General features: G+C 35.6%; 1 long non-coding RNA gene across 3 annotated transcripts in view; it reads left to right on the top strand.

The window, feature by feature from the left end:
- LOC113026395 (uncharacterized) overlaps positions 1-19,716 on the top strand; it is a 59,506-nt gene extending 39,790 nt beyond the window's left edge. The window contains exons 6-11 of one of the 3 annotated variants that reach the window (XR_003272911.1): positions 214-290; positions 12,659-13,470; positions 13,613-13,870; positions 17,366-17,441; positions 18,032-18,065; positions 19,602-19,716. This is a non-coding gene — a long non-coding RNA (uncharacterized LOC113026395). The remainder of the gene's footprint in view (positions 1-213; positions 291-12,658; positions 13,471-13,612; positions 13,871-17,365; positions 17,442-18,031; positions 18,066-19,601) is intronic. The other 2 variants (XR_003272913.1, XR_003272912.1) reach the window with 2 other exon arrangements.
- Positions 19,717-19,760: the final 44 nt, after the last annotated feature.

A 19,760-nucleotide genomic window follows, 5' to 3' on the forward strand; every position in this document is an offset into this window, starting at 1 on the left:
TACAGACAGGAGCTATTAATGGTTTTCCTGTTTTGCAGCTGTTACTTTGAGGACTGAACTGTCGATGAGACAAAACAACTTTTAATAGAGTAACTTCACTTTACTTTTTAATTTAGTCAGTTCAAACTATAAAGTCAAACTATAGCTTAGTCTCATACCTCAACTTTATTTAAATAAATATTTCTTTTCTCTTTTTTCTTTTTTCCAAAACAGGAGATGTTCACGAACAAGTTGAATCAGACGTGATAACAAACTGTTCCTCACTTTGTCTTCACAGTTAATGGATGACGGTAAACACACACACACACACACACACACACACACACACACACACACACACACACACACACACACACACACACACACTACTCTCTCGCAAGTGTTTGCATATGTCAGGAATACACAATTTCACAAGTAAATTCTCACTCGTATACTGATGCTTTTGTACAGTTACTGACTCACTCTCACACTCTCTCTTCCACTTGATCTCTCGTCATCATCCCTCTCACTGCACGCACACACACACACACACACACACACACACACACACACACACACACACACACACACACACACACATATTTATTAATAAATCTGCTGAAGTACTATCTTGTTTATTTTTTCCCAACATGTAACGTAGTCTAAAACAGTAACAGTGAACAAGCGGACTTTTAACATTATCATTCATTCATGAACACAGGTATGCACAAATAACCATGTTTAAAAAAAACTAAATATTATCATTTGCTTTTAATCATAAATAATTAAATATCTTATTTTAATTAAATCACACTGTCATATTATTTCAGTCAGTATTTATTTGGTTTTGTAACATGGGGCGATGAAATTATTATTTAAATTATTTTTTTAGTGATTATCATATAAAAAATAAAGAAATAAAAATTTAACCGTGTTCTAACTACCAAATAACATTATTTTGGAATTTGTGGAAAAAGCAATTTAGGTCTGATGCAACTTAAAGAAGCAGCATGTGAGTGTGAAGAGAAACACTAATCAGAGAGTTTTACAATAATGCAGATGTTAAACCATTTTGTGAAAGTAGTGATCCCTTATAGCTTACGGCTTTGAAAAATTCAAAGATTTAATTTTTATGAAATTAAAAGTTAAATAAAAGTGTTTGAGGTAAGGATAAGAAAAAAGATTAAGCAGTGTGTGTGTGTGTGTGTGTGTATGTGTGTGTGTGTATGTGGCTGAAGGTGGGGGTGGATCATTTTAAACCACATGTAGCCAAATAAATACGCTTTTTAAAATGTATGCTTGTATTTTCTCATAACTATAACTTCTCTTCTTACAAACAAGAAAGCACAGATGCAGACAAACATGACAAAATATGTAGCTGCTGTTTTATTGTTTAATCTTTCTATTAATAACAACTCATCCAGAAACTACAGTCCTTTCATCAACTGTTTCAGATCCATTGTATTGTAATTCATGTGTTGTCTGATGTATTTAACATTTTGAATGTGAGTTTACTTATATACTGAGTCCACATGAGGCCTTTTCCTTCAGAGACTACAAAATTATATTTGCCTCAAAAAACACTATCAGTAGCTACAGCAACACACAGAATATTTCATTAAAACTCCCTCACTGACACTTGCAACAAAAATTAGAGGCTCCTGACTGAGTTTTCTTCTGGGTACATTTTATCTCAAAACTTAAAGGACTAATGCATAAAAACAACATATGACTTTTTCTTATAGTTATAATGGTTCTAAAAAATATTTGGGAAGAGAAAAAAAAACAGAACTAGAAATTGCTGCAATTTTTTAACATTTAAGACATTTTGAACTTTGCCTTTTCATGGGTTTTACCACGTGTGCACCACGTATCAAAATGTATAATTAGTCAAGGTAAACCTAGAAGAAAATATAGAACTTTAAGGTGAATTTATTAGCAGCAAATCTTAATCTTTGATTTTAAGTTTTGTTTGGGCAGGATAATTTCTGCTCTTGTAGCAGGTTATGTCCTCCATTACTGTAAATGTTGCTTTGTGGGACACATAATTTTTTCAGTAGTAGGCCCAAGAGCAGGCAACAGAGACAGTTAATATACATTCAAGATTTATTGGAAATTCACTTACCTGCCACCGCACAGATGTAACCAGCATTATTTGTTCTGGAGGTATAAGTTCAGCTGGAACAATGTGAAAGATTTTAAAAGCCATTAGTGTCATATCAGGAAACAAAGGCCACAGGCCTTAGCCAAACAAATTTAGGATCAATTCTTGTAAAATTTTTATAAATAATATGTCTGAACGACATAAAAATATTATTCTCTGAAACATTCAATTTGAAATAATTCACAGTCTAACTTTAAATGAGGCCTCGACTAAAGTTCAATCAAAGCCTAAAAATTATGTGCATTGAAATCCTATGGAGCTAAAGAATGAGGCACCACGAGGCTCACTGATCGCTAACTCTCAAAATGTTCCTGTCTTGAGCCTCTTGAGGAACGTGTTAACATATGAGAGGTACAGGTTAATGTAGAAGCAACAAAGTAAATATATGGGAAAAATAATTTTGAGAAAAGTATTGTTTTAAGGAGGACTTGACCTACCTTGATCACTTTTCACTCAGATAATAACACAAGACCTTACTGCAATACGATGATTTCAGTATATTTAAATGTTTTCTTTATTCTAAACATTTAGAGTTAATACAGATTGGTTTGTGTTTTATGTAGAAGACTGTAATTGCAATCTAGAAGAAGACTCACCGTTAGACTGAAGGAATTTAGAGGATTTAGAGAAAAGGGTAACTGTGCACATACTGTGGGGTGAATATCGAGACATACACCTAGACTGACTATGAAATTTAACATCTTCAAGGTCACTTGTGTAAAGTCGCAGTTAAAACCAAAAATATATTTTTCTCAATTATATCTAGGAGTCTTAATCTTCCTAAATCAGTTTTACAATAGTTTTATTGAAATTACTTACATTTTTAATAAACTTTGAGAATGACCGATTGCATAGTGGCAAATACATATACAGGCACACACACACACAAAAACACACACATAAATCAGTTTATAAATTTTGTTAATAAATTTATTTAGTAAACACAAGTAGTAACTAGTAACAGAAATGAAGGTTTAGATAAGCAGTTCATGAAGGTTCTCACTAAATTTAGACTCACCCACTGAGGGGAAAATTGTATTATTCAATTACTGCGTGTATCTAAACGGTAGACAGAAAAGTGGTCAACAGGAGACCAAATAAGAGTAGTTATAGCAGCAAATTATATGTGAACCTAACTCCAGCTTCCTGCGTACACTTTACAGATTTGCCCATTAAAGACAGCCCTTTTTACAGGAAAATCTGAAAAACAAACTGTTTTTTTTTCCTTTTTTGCTCTGAAACAGCATGCTATTTGAAGTTTATGCAGTCACCTTTGAAAGAGTTTTATAACCACAGAGGTCAACAAGGATTCTCGGTTCAAAACCAGCAGTAAACATTAAAACATGGTTGTGTTGTCCACAGGGAAGAGTAAAACTTAAATCTACACGATGTAGTTCTTCTCAAAGCCAGGTATGCATACACTCATTACAGCTTGAAAGAGAAAGAAATACAAAAATATTGTCACATTTTACACCAAGCTTTTTTGATTAAATGATTTTTTGCACAGAATGTTACAATTACCTCACTAATAGACATTTATTTGTGTATAAAAACAACATAATTTTGATTGAAAATCATTAAAAAAAAGCTTGAGCTGACAAACTGCATCACAGTTTCACTAAGCCTAGAGCAAACAAGCAGTGAGTCAGCATAGGAAATAATGGTGTAAGTAATATAAATTAAAATATATTTTAAAAAACCCCAACTCTTTTCAACTTATCGGATCTTTATAACATATGAGGATCATAGTACGAGCAGTGTGACTTGAATTGTCCAGACATGTACAGTATTCTTAATCTGCTGTCTTAATTTGCCATTAGGATGTGAGTCAGACAATATCAGGAAGATTTAAGGTCTTACTTCAGGAAAAAGGGCTGGGAATTTGATCTCCAAGATCATCATTACTCCTTTTAGTCATTTTAGCTAAAATGCATAACTAAAATCAGTATAATTTTATTTAGTCTAAGTTGTAAGGAAGTTAATGGATCAAATCTATTTTTTTTTTCACAGTTTGCTCTCATACCTATACTGTTGATGGTCTGCAATAGCATTTTAACATATATTTGGAATTTGATTCTTGGATGGGTCTAAGGTGCACACAAGCAAAGAAGAAATCAACAGTGTCACCAAAAAGCTCATTAAAATCTTTACAGGTTCCTACAAAAGTTCAGCTTACAGATCATAGCAATGAGACAAGAACATAAAAAGCACTGCACGTACTTCTACACTATGAAAGAAAATGCAGAAATGATTCTGTAAGTATACAGATGATCTTTTCTCAGCCTGAGATGACTCAGACAAAACTAAATAACTTTTTTCTTTCTCTCTGTCACAAGCCTGTACAATCTTAAACGGTGTCCACATACTATGTGCGGATGCCTCTGATCTGGAGCTGCCTGTTTTTTGTTTGTTTTTCTTATTGTTCTTTTAAGAGGAAGCTACTTGTGGATGTTGTGGGCACATATTTCCTTTGATTTTACTCACGAGTGTATATTGTGTTAAACTGTACAAAGTGTCCAAAATGTGCTTCTTGGGTATTCGTCACATTGTCAGGACACTTTAATTGATAAAAAGTCAAAATGGTGCATTTAAAATAGCGCAAACATCTTGGTGGCCATGTTTACTATTTCCTCTAGTTTAAGATAAAAATCTATTAGTAAAACATATAATTTCTTTTAGTTGGTTAACAACAGTGCTGACCCTAATCCAACAGTCCACACTGGCTGCTATATTGTTTATGGGATGTGTTAGAAATTTAAATTTATACTTTAAATTTGAAGCTCGGACAGGATTAAGATGAAAGCAGACAAGAAGGAAAACGACAATGGGACAAAGTTATACTTGCAAAGCCTAAAAATGTTTTGAGATTCTAATAAAAAGTTCATGTCACAGATCAAAACAAGAGAAAATGTATATGCTGGACAATGTATTTTTTTAAATAAACGAGTACAAATGCATACAGTTGAGTACAAATAATCTTACAAATAATTTTACTTAGAAAAGGCAATTTTCCTTCACTTCTATATCTTCGTCACTTTGGTGGAAAGTACAATTATGTTCACCTGCTCCGCTTTTCCTGTTATTTTCATTTCAAGAGGTCAGAGCTAAGCTTGTAAACTAACGAGTTTTAATGGACTCTTGTGTGCTTAGAGACTTCTGAGTGGTTTTGTCTGCTTACTTGGAAAAAGATTTCTTTGCTTTTATTGACAGGTAACATTCAATTGTTCAGTGAACTTGTAAACAAACTTCTTCTCATCACACTATCAGGAAACTCTTTAATTTGTCGAAAGTCAAAAAATAAAATATAAAATAAAATATAACATTTATAGATAAACTGGAACAACTATGATTGCCTTTAATTGGAAGTAAATTTTAGAAACTTAATTGATCAAATTCCCAGTCTTCCCAAGCACGTTTGCTCCACTATGCTCTCTCCACAGGACAGAGCAGATGTCCATTTACACTAAACGTCCACTCATGTGGCTTGTCGTAATGTAAATAATATAGAAAGAGTAATTTTAGGGTCACCAGATGTGTAGTTACCAAAGCTTTATACCTGTAGACCTTCTCACAGGTATGAACACTGAGTTGCTGGGACACAAAAGCTAATTTACACATTATAATGATGATACAGGAACAAGAGAATTTGAAGATACTTGCACAATGAATTTATTTAAACAAAAGAGTACAAAAAATGTAAAATACAAAAACTGATTCTTAAAAAGAATCTTCTCAGGCTGACCTGATTCAAAGAATACAAGGGTACGTTTTAAAAAGTGTATTTACTTTGGCTACGTGTGGTTTAAAATGATCCTCCAGCCACACACACACACGCACAAACGCACACACACGAAATGCTGCCTTTCCATTTTCCATTTATCACTCATAAAATCTCAAACGTCATATGTGGAAATGTCCCTGCCCTGCAGCTGCTCTCTGTTTGTTCTTGTTCTTGTTGTTTTTCTTTTCTTTTCTTGTTTTTCATACGTTTCCTTCCTTTGGATGTTTTTAGCACTACTTTACTTCGTAAACAAGGTAATTTACTCAGGGCATAAATGTGAGTTCTTATGTACTGAGGGTTTGACACTGGTTGCCTCAAGCCCACCTGATTATGGTGAGTTATGAACTTTTTTGAGTGTCAAAAAGAAAAAAGATTTTTCAAATAACTTAAATATTCTGTCTGTCAAACTAAGACATATATTTATTTTTCTGTCTAATTTAGCTTCTACTTTTCCTTAATTCAGTTTAATGTAGAACTTGGACAGGAGAGAGAAAACCAAAAAAATAAAACTGAGTAACCAACCTTTTTTGTGTTTAGAACCATTGGTTTTAGTTTCATGTAGTCATTCAGTGTAGTTATTGGTTGTAGTCTGAACACAGCAGCAGTGATAAACAGGGTGCATGAATGATGACGTATATACATTCTTTTAGCTCATTTATTTTTCTTGTGTAAATGCAGTTTTTCCCTGTTTTGATGATGATGTTTTGATGCATTTAGTCTTTTTTGTACTGTCTCCCTGACATGAAAATTCAAGTACAGTGTAGCTCTAGAAAAATAAACAGGATCAGCTGATCATCACAGATCACCCAAGAGCCTCCCCACAAGGTTTTAGGATACTAATGTGCAGGTTTAATTTTATGACTAACCTGGTTAGATTCTTCCAGCCATACCCCCTCCATACTTTGAACTAAATGATCCAGAAAGATGTGCTCTAAGTTGTGATACTAAACAGTGCATAAACAGGGGGGGAAACTGGACAGGAGACTAAAATAAGAAGGATTCAGGGTTTGTGTTTCCTTGACTAAAAGCTGTGTTACACAGATACACTGATTACAATTAAAGAAAACCACTACTAAAAAAGCATGTTAAAAGCAGTATAATACAACTGTCAGCTCAATTTATGACACACATGAAAAAAAGAGTAAAAAAAAAACAGAAACTAAGCTTTGACTGTGTTTCAACAAATCTAGTCACAAAGAATGTGATAAATTATACTGGAAACAACTGAATTAAAAGATTAAGACATGCGGCTAAATACTTTGACCATATAGTGTACATGACATTGTCAGGATACTTATTTAAGAAAAAAGCATAGAATTGAAATAGTCCTCTCGTTTACTACTTTAATTAATTCTAGATTTTAAAAAAATGCAATAAAACAAAACAAATTAGATTCAAATTATTTAGAGATCACTTTTGGAAAACCATCACATCAAATCCACTGTCTTTTCCCAGTATGCCACTCCACTACAGTCTTTCCACAGGATCAGAGCAGTGCTAAACTCATATGTGTCTTACTTAGTGGTGTGCATCAGTAATTCAACATTATAATTTAAATTTGCAGCGTGTAACCAAACTGACAAATTGCAAAGCCTGTGCTTTATTATTTTAGATTTTAACATAACTTATTAAAACAAAGGAGTAAACATAAATACAAACAATCTTCAAAGTAATTTTTCTTCACTTGCATGTGTACTTCACCTTTGCATAAATTCTAATTGTGTGACTGTCTTCAAGTGTTCATCTTGTCTTATTATTTTCATTTTTCAAGAGACTGACGCTAAATTTGCAAACTAAAGAGTTTTAATGGAGTCTTGTGTACTTAGAGACTTCTGAATGGTTATGTGCAGATTTTTGTCTTTGCTTTTCCCAACAGATGACATTCAATGAACTTGTAAACAAAGCTCCTCAGCTGTTGGGCACTCAAATGTATAAATAAAAGAAATCTAATTACATTTAGGCAAAACTGGAATGTGGAAAATGAACAGATTAAATCCACTGTCTTTTCCCAGCATATTCACTACACTAGTTTTTCCACAGCACTAAACAGTATTGCATTTAATCCAGCAGTCCAGACTTACAGCTTGTTTACTGTTGATTGTTTATGGTATCTTTTTAACTTTAAAGTTACAGTTTGGAAAAGAGTACGATGCAAGCAGGTAAAGAAGAAAAAGGTTTAAACAAACTTTGAAAGCAAACCTGCTTAAAGGTTCATCTCACATATGATAATGTTTAGATAAAAACGGAGAAAAAATTCAGTTAATTTATTAAATAGAAATGAATACAAAGAATCTTAGAGATAATTCTGTTCTCAGAAGCTCCAATTTTCCTTCACTTCCACATCCTTTTCCCTTATGTGAAAAGTGTAATTGTGGGGAACTCTTCAGCTGCTTCAGCAGTCCTGTTATTTTCTTTTCTAATAAGGCTGGAGCTAAATTTGTAAGCTAAAGAGTTTTAATGGATCCTTCTGTACCTGAATGCGTCTCAATGGTTTTGTTTGCTTTCTTGGAAATTGTTTTCTTTGCTTTTATCTATAGGTAACATTAAGTCACTTAGCAAACTTGTAAACAGAGCTCTTCTCTTTTTGGACACTCATCACACACGAGTACAATTAAAACAATGCACGCATCATCACGTGTGCAACCTCCAGTAGTTTAAGATCTAATTTATACATAAAATAAAACAAATGCGATTATGTTTAGCTGTAGCTGGAGTAAAATGTAAGCAGACAAAGACAACATGCATTTTTACATGTATTCTGCTTACAGGGAGGGCCTCAGCTTTCCATCTATCACTATCACATGATTTCAGATTGAATAAAAATGAATGTCCTTGGTCTGCAGCTGCTCTTTGCTCTCTCTTTATCCTGGTTCTTGTTTTTAGAGGTGGCACCAAAACTTTGAGCAAATGTTTTTGGTTTTGAACAGCAAAGGTTTTGAATGTTGGACCTGTTATTGTGCAGATATGGACAGATGTGTTCTGTGCTGTTAATGACAGATCAACCTTTGCTCAACATTCAGTGCTGATCAAATGTTTTGCTACTGCACGTACATCACATTGTCATGACATACTTTAGTTTGTTGAGTCAAAAGGTTTTTCATCTGTCTCACAGCTCCATAGAGCTGATGAATCCCATTTTTAGGCAATAATATTTTCATAATTTTCATAATTTCCTCTTTTTAATATATATTTTAGATGCTATGAAAAGTCACAAATACTCACACTACCTTTACTAAAAGGGGCATTTTGCTATTTTATATGTGAATTCACAACATACTGACTGTTTGACATAACTTTAAGCTCATCTGATTGTAGGAAAACTGTTGAACGTAATAACGAATACAGGATTTTTAAACAACTTTATATTTTGTCTCTAATGTAGTTAAGTGTCTCTAACTCTCATTAATTGCTGGCTTGGGTATAAGTCAGAAAAAAATAAACAAAACAACAGCAGCTATCCAAACTTAGGAAAAGCAAACCCTCTTGTGTCCTAATCATCTTGATAGGACATGGTCACTGTAGGGCCTCCTGTACTGTTTCAGCATCATTAGTCATTTGCGTTCATGAATAACCTGTTTAGATCATTTTATACTGCTGTGATTTAGGATTTTTACACTTCACTGTGCAAATTTCATGCTGTTTTAATCTAAAACTTCAGTCCTATGCTTACTTACCTACTTCGGAATACCGAGTTTCATCATGTCTCCTTTATGGATTAACTGAAGGCTGACATGATGATTTGAGTTACACCATTCAAAGCCATGTTGAGGAAAATTTGTAAATCTTTTTTTATACAATAGCATCTTTTTTTACCTGCTATGGTACATACTTCAGTATTTTTCTTTGTCAATTTTTAAAAATGTTTTCAGTTTCTTACTTAACTATGAAACCATATGCAACACAGCTTAATACTTTTTCTTCGTTGTGTATATTTTCCTAACTGTGATTCTCTGTCGAGGCTTATGCATTCTACACATGTAGCTAAATCCATAACTGTTTTAATGGATGAGTATGTTGATATTTTATTATTTTATTTTGGGGGGGTTTTCTCTCTCTCTCTCTCTCACACACACTCACACACACACACACACACACACACACATACACACAAAAAAAGAACGTAGATATCAACTTTAAAGTAATTTCATGCAGCTAGTCATTGGTTGGCTATAACTTAGCATGCAGACTTATTCATCCACTATCTGGAAGGTTGATGGTTCAATCCCCTGCTCAGTCTACAAGATGCTGGTCCCCAGAAAACTGCACATTGATATATCTTCAGTGTGTATGACAGAAAAATATGAAATAAGTTCTATGGGAGTACTGTTTGTAGTTTATAAAGTTTTTTGGGGGGTAGATTAAAGGTCTAGAAAGGACATTGCAAGAAATTGTAATCAACGTTCCATTTCCACACTACCATGGGATTAAGAACCACACAATATTTATTTGGTTTTACAAAAGAGGTAAGAGTTACTTCAGCTGTACCCTGTGTTGGCTCTTTCAAGCAAGTTAATTTAATACTGGTGCCTGACTGTGGGACTGTTAACAATCACCAGGAGTGCAGAAACTTTTCTGTCATGAATACAAAGATTCAGTGCTTAATGTGCTGAGATCAAACAGGGAGGAGTGTTATTTCCTTTAAGATCTTATATGCTCTTACTTGTTTGTGGAGATTTTTATGATTTAAAGGATTAGAAACAAAGGAACAGATGTACGTCAGTGTTGCGGCTTCAAACTTCAAGTCAAATTGTAATACCTGATTTTCTACAGGAAGCTTGTCTCAGTGTGGATGGAGAAAGAAACACCATAATTTCACACCTCATTCAGCTAAAAGGTTGTTTTAAATGTTCTGTGAGTCCCTTGTTTGATTTTATCCTTTTTAATCTGCCTACTGAAAACAATTTCTTGTTTTCTGAATTCAGTCACATCACATGTGATACTGTAAGATTAACAACGACTATTAAATTAAAAACAGAAACAGAGCAGAAACTCTAATGTCATAGAGACAAAATTAGAGTCCTTGCTTTTTTATTTGACCTCTATTGAGACCCGATGCTCGGCAGCCATTTTGCTGCAAACACTCTATGGCTTGGTAGTCAGGCATATGAGAGGTTGGAGGATAAAAACCTCCTCTTGTGTCATTATTGTGGTTGTTTTCCATATCTCCATGTATCTTGTTTCCATATCTAGATGTAAGGGGGGGGGGGGTTTCCCTAGCAAAATTGGCTATAAAAGCCTGTCATAAGCAGTGTAGCCTCCTCTAGTCTGACAGAAAATGGCTGACTGTACAGCTGAAAGCACAGAGCTTCTGAGAAGCAGAGCAGTACTCCTGCATCTCTGCTTTTATGGCAAGGATGTTCCAAAAAAGGTTGACATCAAACACTCAGAAATTAGAAATGATGGCATTTTAGATAACAGATGTTATGAAAGAGGAAAATTTGTGGTCATCTTTTTGAAAAGTACTACAGTTATATTAATATTGGTTTTACATTACAATACACAGAACATCAAGCAACATGCACATGCAGTGAGTGTGTGTCTGTCATAAAAGAGACAATAAAACTATGAGGATCTATACGCACAGACGTGCACACACTCACAGACATCCTTGAAGGTTCACACTGAGACCTTAAAAATTAAATGGAGACGCTCATTTTAAAGAAAATATTAATTGTAGTAAACGTAAAAAAACAAAACAAAAAAACCCCCATTATCAGTCTTAATCCACAGATACAAGCTAGGATTATATTTTATTATTATTATTTTGCTGTTCTAGGTTTAAGAAAAAACGTGAATAAAATGTATATATATGTATACATATATCAAAAACAAGAAAAAAAACATAAAAGATCTGTGTATATAGTTGATATATGATACTATAAAATCTTCAACACACAAAACCATACTGAGTTTTGTGTGATGGGGTTCAACTACAACGTGTACACATGCAAACAGAAGCAATGTCAGCAGGTGAGAGGTGTACAATCGTCAGTTTGGAGTAAAAAACAAAAACGATATCTACATGATGTGCTTTAAATATTTGTAGTGATCACTGGCTATGGTTTGTGAATTACACAGCGCTTATTATAATTCATCATTGTTGTGTGTGTGCATCTGTATTTCCTTGCTGAAACTAATAAAAATCATCACATAGACTGACTGTGCATGTCAGTTGGTGTGTGTCTGCAATTGTATTCATCTGCTACTACATGACTATTTTGTGTAACTCACATACTATATAAAGTTACTGTCACATTTACTCAATACTTAATGTTGTGTGTGTGTGTGTGTGTGTGTGTGTGTGTGTGTGTGTGTGTGTGTGTGTGTGTGTGTGTGCGTGTGCGTGTGTGTGTGTGTGTCACTATAACATAGCAGCAGATGCAAAATCAGTCCTGCTTAGAAGGCGAACTGTGAGCGGCCTGTCCTGTAGGCTGGAGGGCTTGAAAAAAGCAGGACACCCACTATTTGTGTCCCACACCAACAAAGAGTCCCAGCCCTGTTATCCTGGCTGACTGTTTTACCATTAATTACAGTCCCAACACCGAGCACTGATTAAATATGAAAGCTATACTTTTTTTTTTTTTTGCATGTTTATTTTCCACTGCTTGATATATGTTTATGGCATCTTAGCTGTAGCCTGGTCATTTGCTGCACATAATTTGGGGTCAGTATGTGTGGATGTTCCCAACAGTGTGTGCACGAGATTTATCTTTAATCTTTGTGTGTATTATTAGGTCAAAAAGAAAGAAAATGGAAACTAACACGACCAATGACAGAAAAGAAGAAAAGGTTAGAAAACAAAAGCTCTTGGATCCAGCAGGGTGGGAGCAGCAGCTGGACGGGCAACACTCAGATCAAGCAACACTTTTGTTTCCATCAGCACCGCCTGAAATTCCAGAAAGTCAAACAGGTTTAAGTAAGACACATCCACACCCCCTGCACTCAGAACCAGTCAGAGTGGCCTAATCCTGGGGCAAAGTAAACAGGGTGTGACCTGTGATTGCTCTAGTATGAATGAAACCTTTTCTTATTGAATGTGAAGTTATAATTTTTGAAGAAACTACATTTCTCAAAATCTAAAGTCATTTCTTTCCACCACAAACTCAGAAAACAATTATCTCAGTTTCAAAAATTAGAAAATCAAGGCAAACCCTAAATACATTTGGCAAGTTTGCACAGGTACAGGTGGAAAACAAATTGCAAAAACAAGCAAAAAAGGTGGAGCAAGGAAAGGAAAAGAGCCCAGTCAAGTTCCAACAAGCACAGCAGGAATAATCTCAGTTAAAAAAAAAACATCTATAGCAATGAACCAACCAGTTTATGTCAGTAAATGCAGGGAAATTATGCTTCCGCTTAAGTACACCTCCAAGAACCAGTTTTAAACCACCTTTTAGACTACGTCAGCATATTTGAGACTCTTTAAAGCTGCAGAAAGAGAGAGACTTAGTCATGATTAAACAATGCAGGTAGATAAATTGTATTCCAGCTCTTAAGTAGCTTCTGGAACATAAGGCGAAAACACTACCCCGGCCTAATGTGACCTAAGGTGACATCGCTGATTATGGAGTTTGTTTGTTTGTTTGTTTGTTTTATTTCTTGTTAGTAAAACTTTGTTATTTTAAGACATTCTATCAGCTATTGATAAATTAAATCTCATACTAATTCTCTGATTATCAAACCAATGTCAGGGGTTGCTGAGTGGATGTGGAGAAAAGGACTCAAACGCAGGACTCACGGTGAAGATTCAGGGTGTTTATTGTGAGGGACGAATGACGAAAACAGGAGATGGCTGACTGACTGAATAACTGAATGAACGGCTGACTGATCTGAACTTGGAAGGCAAACATGGGTCATAGACAGCAGTGACAACATCAATGACGCGACGCCGACCAGGAGACAACTGAGGACTTAAATACACTGGCTGAACAATGACTGATAGGTGACAGGTGAGTGAGCAGCTGAACACAATTGAACTAATGATGCATGGAATAAGAACTAGAACATAATGCACACAGAGTAACGTAACACAAAACAGGAAGTGGAACGTACAGAGGATAAACAGTGAACATGAACTGAAAATACTGGGTCAACGACCCAGAAACCCTGACAACCAATTCTTTAGGGACCCCATAAAGGAACTTTGGATCCTGAATTAGGGAAGAGTTTTGAATTCCAGAATACCAAATCGGAGTTCTTTATCTTTCAACCACAAGAAAATATAAAAATGTGTATGTCGCCAGAATTTTAAACTCTATATTGAAGACTTAGGACATGAAAACAATGGGAAGACCACTTAAAAAAACAGAGAAGTTCAGCTTTCTAGGAAAAACGGCACTAAAGTCCCTTTAACATTGAAAACATGCGCTGGGTAAATCTCTGCCCTACAGGATTAAGTATTTTCTACAAAATTTGTAAAAATGTCTTGACAAGAAATGATCCGAAGGGTTTTTTTGAGTCTGTACCGATGCTTCTGTGTCTGGATTTAAGCTTAATGATTGCTTACACAGTCAACCACCAGTTTATAAGGTACGGCAAGGAAAGACTAACACACTCTGATACAGTTTGAATTCATTTCCCAAAAATATCTTATGAGGACTGTAAAAACTTTGATATTTGTAATAAAAATTGTTAAATGGAAAAAAGCGATATTGTGTTATACTGATGGACGGTTCTGTTTATTGATGTCAATAGGGTGGACAAAATAATGGAAACATCTTTCAGTATAATGCAATACAATACAGGATAAAGCTGAATCTAAACCTCTCTAAAACCAATCTTTCATTTTAAACCATTTTAAACCTTCAATCACTTTTTGTTGTACTGATTTTATTTACTGATTTATTGTAGGACTGTTGTATCATAATACCAAGGATTATTAATTTATTTTAATTTTGAAGGTTAGTGGCAAGGTTTGCAGAGAGACACCTTTAGAAACTGGCTGAATAAAAAAAAAAATGTCTAAATCTTCATCATATTGAAGTATTCTTCTAAAGGCAAATATGAGACAATCTGAGAGCCTAAATTAACATATATATGTACTTACTGGAGACCTAAATACCTCACATATGAAGTATTTAGAAATTCTACTGCAGGGTCAGCACCTAACTCAGAGGTTATTGTGCCTTGGCGCACACTTGGTGCCAGGTGGCTTGCTGTCCTGTGCGTCATTTTGAAAATTCCTCACAGCAGATACAGTAAGAGCTGGTGAAGTGGCAAAATGGCATTTTGAGATATCGTACTGATGTTGTAAACGTCTGAAATGTCAAGCAGCAGATTAAATGTAAAAAGTTGTGTAATTTGAATGTAAATTTGAAACTGCTTTTAATGCAGATGTAAAACTGCTAATGCCAAACTTAAAAAAAATACATTTTATTTTAACTCCTTTAAATTTTGCTCACATGGTAGTATTGCTTTCTAATTTACTAGATTCTGTGTGCGTGTATGTGTATGTGTGTGCATGTTTATGTGTGTGTGTGTGTGTGTGTGTGTACAGAAATTCTGTTTCTGATCACTTTCGTATATAGCTACTAAATGTAAAATTGTGCACAGTGTGTGTAAGAATGACTTCATGCACATGAATGTCAATGCCTTCAAAAACGTGAGCGTCAATAGTTGTCCGTGTGTGTGTAGGAAATTGCGTTTGTCTAAATGTCTTTCTGAGCACCTACGTAGATATATTCCAGAGCTGGACATGAAAAAGTAACACTTCTAATAAAATTGTTAATGTAGAATTGCAGGAAGATACCTAGACATACACACACACATGCACACACACTTCTAACAGCTGGAAATGGTGTGTGTGGAAATGAAGTGGTGTGTGTGTGTGTGTGTGTGTGTGTGTGTGTGTGTGTGTGTGTGTGTGTGTGTGTGTGTGTGTGTGTGTGTGTGTGTGTGTGTGTGTGTGTGTGAAATAGACAAAGCTGAGAGAGACAAATATTTAAACATATAACAGTAATAAATATATAATATTATATTAATTAAACACTAACTTTACCTGTGTGTGGGACTATGAGGCGTTCATCTATGAACAAAACTGTGACACGTATGACACATAAACGTGAAGCTTATTTTAAGGTAACCTTATTTTAAGGTTATGGTAAAAACTAGTTTGTGGTGCCGTCAAGGTGGACGGTGGTTTTAGAGTGTAAGTGGGTAAAATGTGATCAGCTTAGCCTCTGAAAATATGTCAGAATGAGCGTGTAGCTGTGTGGTGAGGAGAGACTGGCTGAAAGTTAAACATGAGCAATGCTTTGTGGTTTGGATTTTTTTAAAGGCAAAATTGAAACTGTAAACATGCAGAAGGATCCCCAGACATAGACACACGCACGCCTAACGGCTCCAATCTGTGTGTGTGTGTGTGTGTATGTAACCACAGCAGAAAAAGCTTAGATAGACAAATATTCAAACTTATAACCTTATATTTAATAATCCTTGGGTACAACTTTACAATTTAGGAAACACTAATTTTAGTTGTGTGTTGCACTACGAGGCATTTCTGAACATTGCTGAACAAAACTGAGACGTGTGATGCATAAATGTGAAGCTTATTTTAAGGTGGTTTGTGGTGCTGTAGTGTCAAAGTGGACTGTAGTTTTGGGGTGTGCATAAGTAAAATGTGGTCAGTGTAGGCTCTGAAAATGTGTGAGAAAGAGTGTGTGACATGCGTGACGCATAAATGTGTAGCTTATTTTTTTCTCTTTTTTGATATCTGAGAGAAAACTATTTTATGACAAATACTTTTTACAGAGCTTTGGGTAGAAATTAGCTGCTGTTCTGTTCATTTTAATGTGTTTGTAATGAAGGAGAGTTATTATTATCCAGGGTGATTTTTGCGTGCGTGCGTGTGTGCGTGCGTGTGTGTGGGTGTGTGGGTGTGTGTGTGTGTGTGTGTGTGTGTGTGGGGGGGGGGGGGGGGTGTGTGGTAAATTAGCAGTTTATATGTTCAGGGATGCTTTTTGTAGTTTAAAAGCTATATGTTTCAGGAGGTGCAGGGTGTGATGCTGTGAGTGTGTGTGTGTGCATATGTGAGAGTGGGAGTGCAGACACTGTACGTCTGTGTGTCTCCATGTTGTGGACATGCAGGATTCAGAGTTGTGTGTGTTTCTGTGCTCAGTTTCAAAATGGACATTTTTTTTCTTTTCTTTTCATTTGTCTGTAATAGTAAGACTTTGATTCGATGGTATAGACAGGAATAAATATTAAATGTGGAATGTTTGGATTCCTTCTTATAAATATGTTTGCTTGCCCATGCGATTGTGTGTGTGTGTGTGTGTGTGTGTGTGTGTGTGTGTGTGTGTGTGTGTGTGTGTGTGTGTGTGCGTGCGTGTGTGCCATTGTTTAATGTGTGTGCTTGAGCATGTTTCACTTAGAAAAAAAAGACTCCACTGTATGTACAGTGACAGTAAATGTAATAGTTTGTAATATGATGTCTTTTCTTGCAGAACAATGAGATACACACATGGACAGGAGGCTGAACATGCTCATGGGTGGCTCTTCAGCTGGACACACACATGGCAGGTGATTATGTGTTGTATATGTTATCTTATAAAAACAGGAGTAAATGTATGTCCTGTCAAACTGCATGCATTTTAAAATAATCTATCCATAAGCCTGTCCTTAGAAACTGTTTATTAGCTAACAGAGGGAAACTGTAAATACTATAATTTCATTAGAAACAGCTGATTTTACCTTTTTTAAAACGTTGGGGCACAAGCAAAAGCAAACGTCTCTACTCTCAAGACTGTTAAAATATACTGTGAAGTATGGTTTTATATTTTAGTGTGTATATTATGCTAAAATTGCTTAAATTGTAAATGCAAAGAAACGACCCAGATGAGTCATATTTGCTGTGATGTTTCAGTCGTCAGTCATTTATAAAATATATGAAAATACGAGTTGCTTAAGATTGTTAGACTGCTTTGTTATGTTTGATGAAAATAAAATTTGACTCTCTCTCTCTCTCTCTCTCTCTGTGTGTGTGTGTGTGTGTGTGTGTGTGTGTGTGTGTGTGTGTGTGTGTGTGTGTGTGTGTGTGTGTGTGTGTGTGTGTGTGTGTGTGTGTGTGTGTACATATGTATTTGCCACTATGCTATCGGTCATTCTCAAAGATCCTGTGACCTTGTTACCGCCGTCGGACCGCAGGTATGTAAGAAATCAAAACATGTAAAACTTAATTATAATAGTTGGTAATGATATTGTAGAGAAGTTGCACTGAATTTGTGTCTCTTGTCATATATTTTTAAGGCTTTGAATATGACTCTCGGGGCAGATATTTGTGAATGGAGTGATCAGATTTTAGAGACCGTTTGCGTCTTCTATAAGTCCTGAGTGTTGCCACTTTCACGGAAAACATTGGGGGCATGTAAAAGGAGAATTACGCCCCATTTTGCTGTGCTGTGTTGCTGGAAGGCTTGTGATAAAAGTTGTGTTTCGGGCTGAAATAAACGTGCTGCTTTACAGACGTTATATTGTCAGGTAAAGAGGCACAAATGGGACAGGGAGTAGTCGCTGTGGGGTGGACAGCTGTGCGTAAATGGCATCCCAGGACTAGTCTGGTCATGTCTGGTAAAGTATGTCTGATGACAGACGTGGATCGACCTGTGTAGAGCAGAGGTCAGTTGTTTACTTTTATGAAGCTTTGTTCCCGTTGAAGGACGCTCTCTGTGCGTCTTAGGCCGTGCGCATTTCAGCACCACGGAGGTGGACAGCAACGCACAAAGGGCTCAGAATTAAAGGAAACCTCGACACATTGTTTGAGTCTCTTCTAAATTCTGGTCAGTGCTATTTAAATATAAAGTGAAATACTGCTAGAAGAAATATTTCATATTTTAAATGCTACTTATATTCATGTTAAAATATGAAATGAAAGGCTCCTAGCTTCAGCAGCGACCGTCGATGTCTCTTTTAATACTTTGTCAACGTCACTCGTTACTCTGAACTTTGTGTCGTTATGGATTTTTTAAATATATATATATATATATATATATATATATATATATATATATATATATATATATATATATATACCTCTTAATTTCTAGCAATTGTTACTACCCTTATAATTCATGTTTCATAATCAATTTAGGAATATTGCAGATTACATCTGGACAAACTAATGCTGAAGGGAAGGGAAGAAAATATTGTGAGAGTAAAAACGGATTTGTGGTGCTGTGAAGCCAAAGTGCACAGTGGCTTTAGGGTGTGTGGGGGTAAAATGTGGTTAGCATAGGCTCTGATCATGTGTGCGAAAGACTGTGTGCCAGTGTGGTGAGAGGAGCGGGGCAGAAACTTAAACATGGGCAGTGCTTTGTGTTGTGCGACTTAGATGAGAGGTGCTAAGGGTTATCGATACTGGGTGGGGTGGGTACAATTTTCATGTACACAAAATAAAACCCTTGAAATAGGAACAAGCCGAAGCTGTGGTTATATTTGTGATTACGTGACAAGCTGGTAGAAACATACAAATAAAAACATGCTTGTACCTTTTGGTATATTTAATATTAAATGTGCCAAAATAATCCAACATCGTGCACGTGAAGAGTCGGTGGGGAAACTGATATGCAAATGTGTGTGGTTCACTTTCTCTGCGTGTTTAAAGTCTTACAGATACAGACACGTGTGAACATTTTCACGGGGAAATTGTGCACGTCTAAATCCTAACTTTTTCCCTCTTTTTAGCTATTGGACTGCGAGGACGTGGCCGTGACGTGACTGTGGACTTTCAAAACATCTGATAGACCGTGTGCCTGTGTATGTGTGTGTGTGTGTGTGTGTGTGTGTGTGTGTGTGTGTGTGTGTGTGTGTGTGTGTGTGTCATTAGTAAAAATAAATAAAATT

The sequence above is a fragment of the Astatotilapia calliptera genome, chromosome 7 (genome assembly GCF_900246225.1).
Source record: "Astatotilapia calliptera chromosome 7, fAstCal1.2, whole genome shotgun sequence".
Taxonomy (NCBI): domain Eukaryota; kingdom Metazoa; phylum Chordata; class Actinopteri; order Cichliformes; family Cichlidae; genus Astatotilapia; species Astatotilapia calliptera.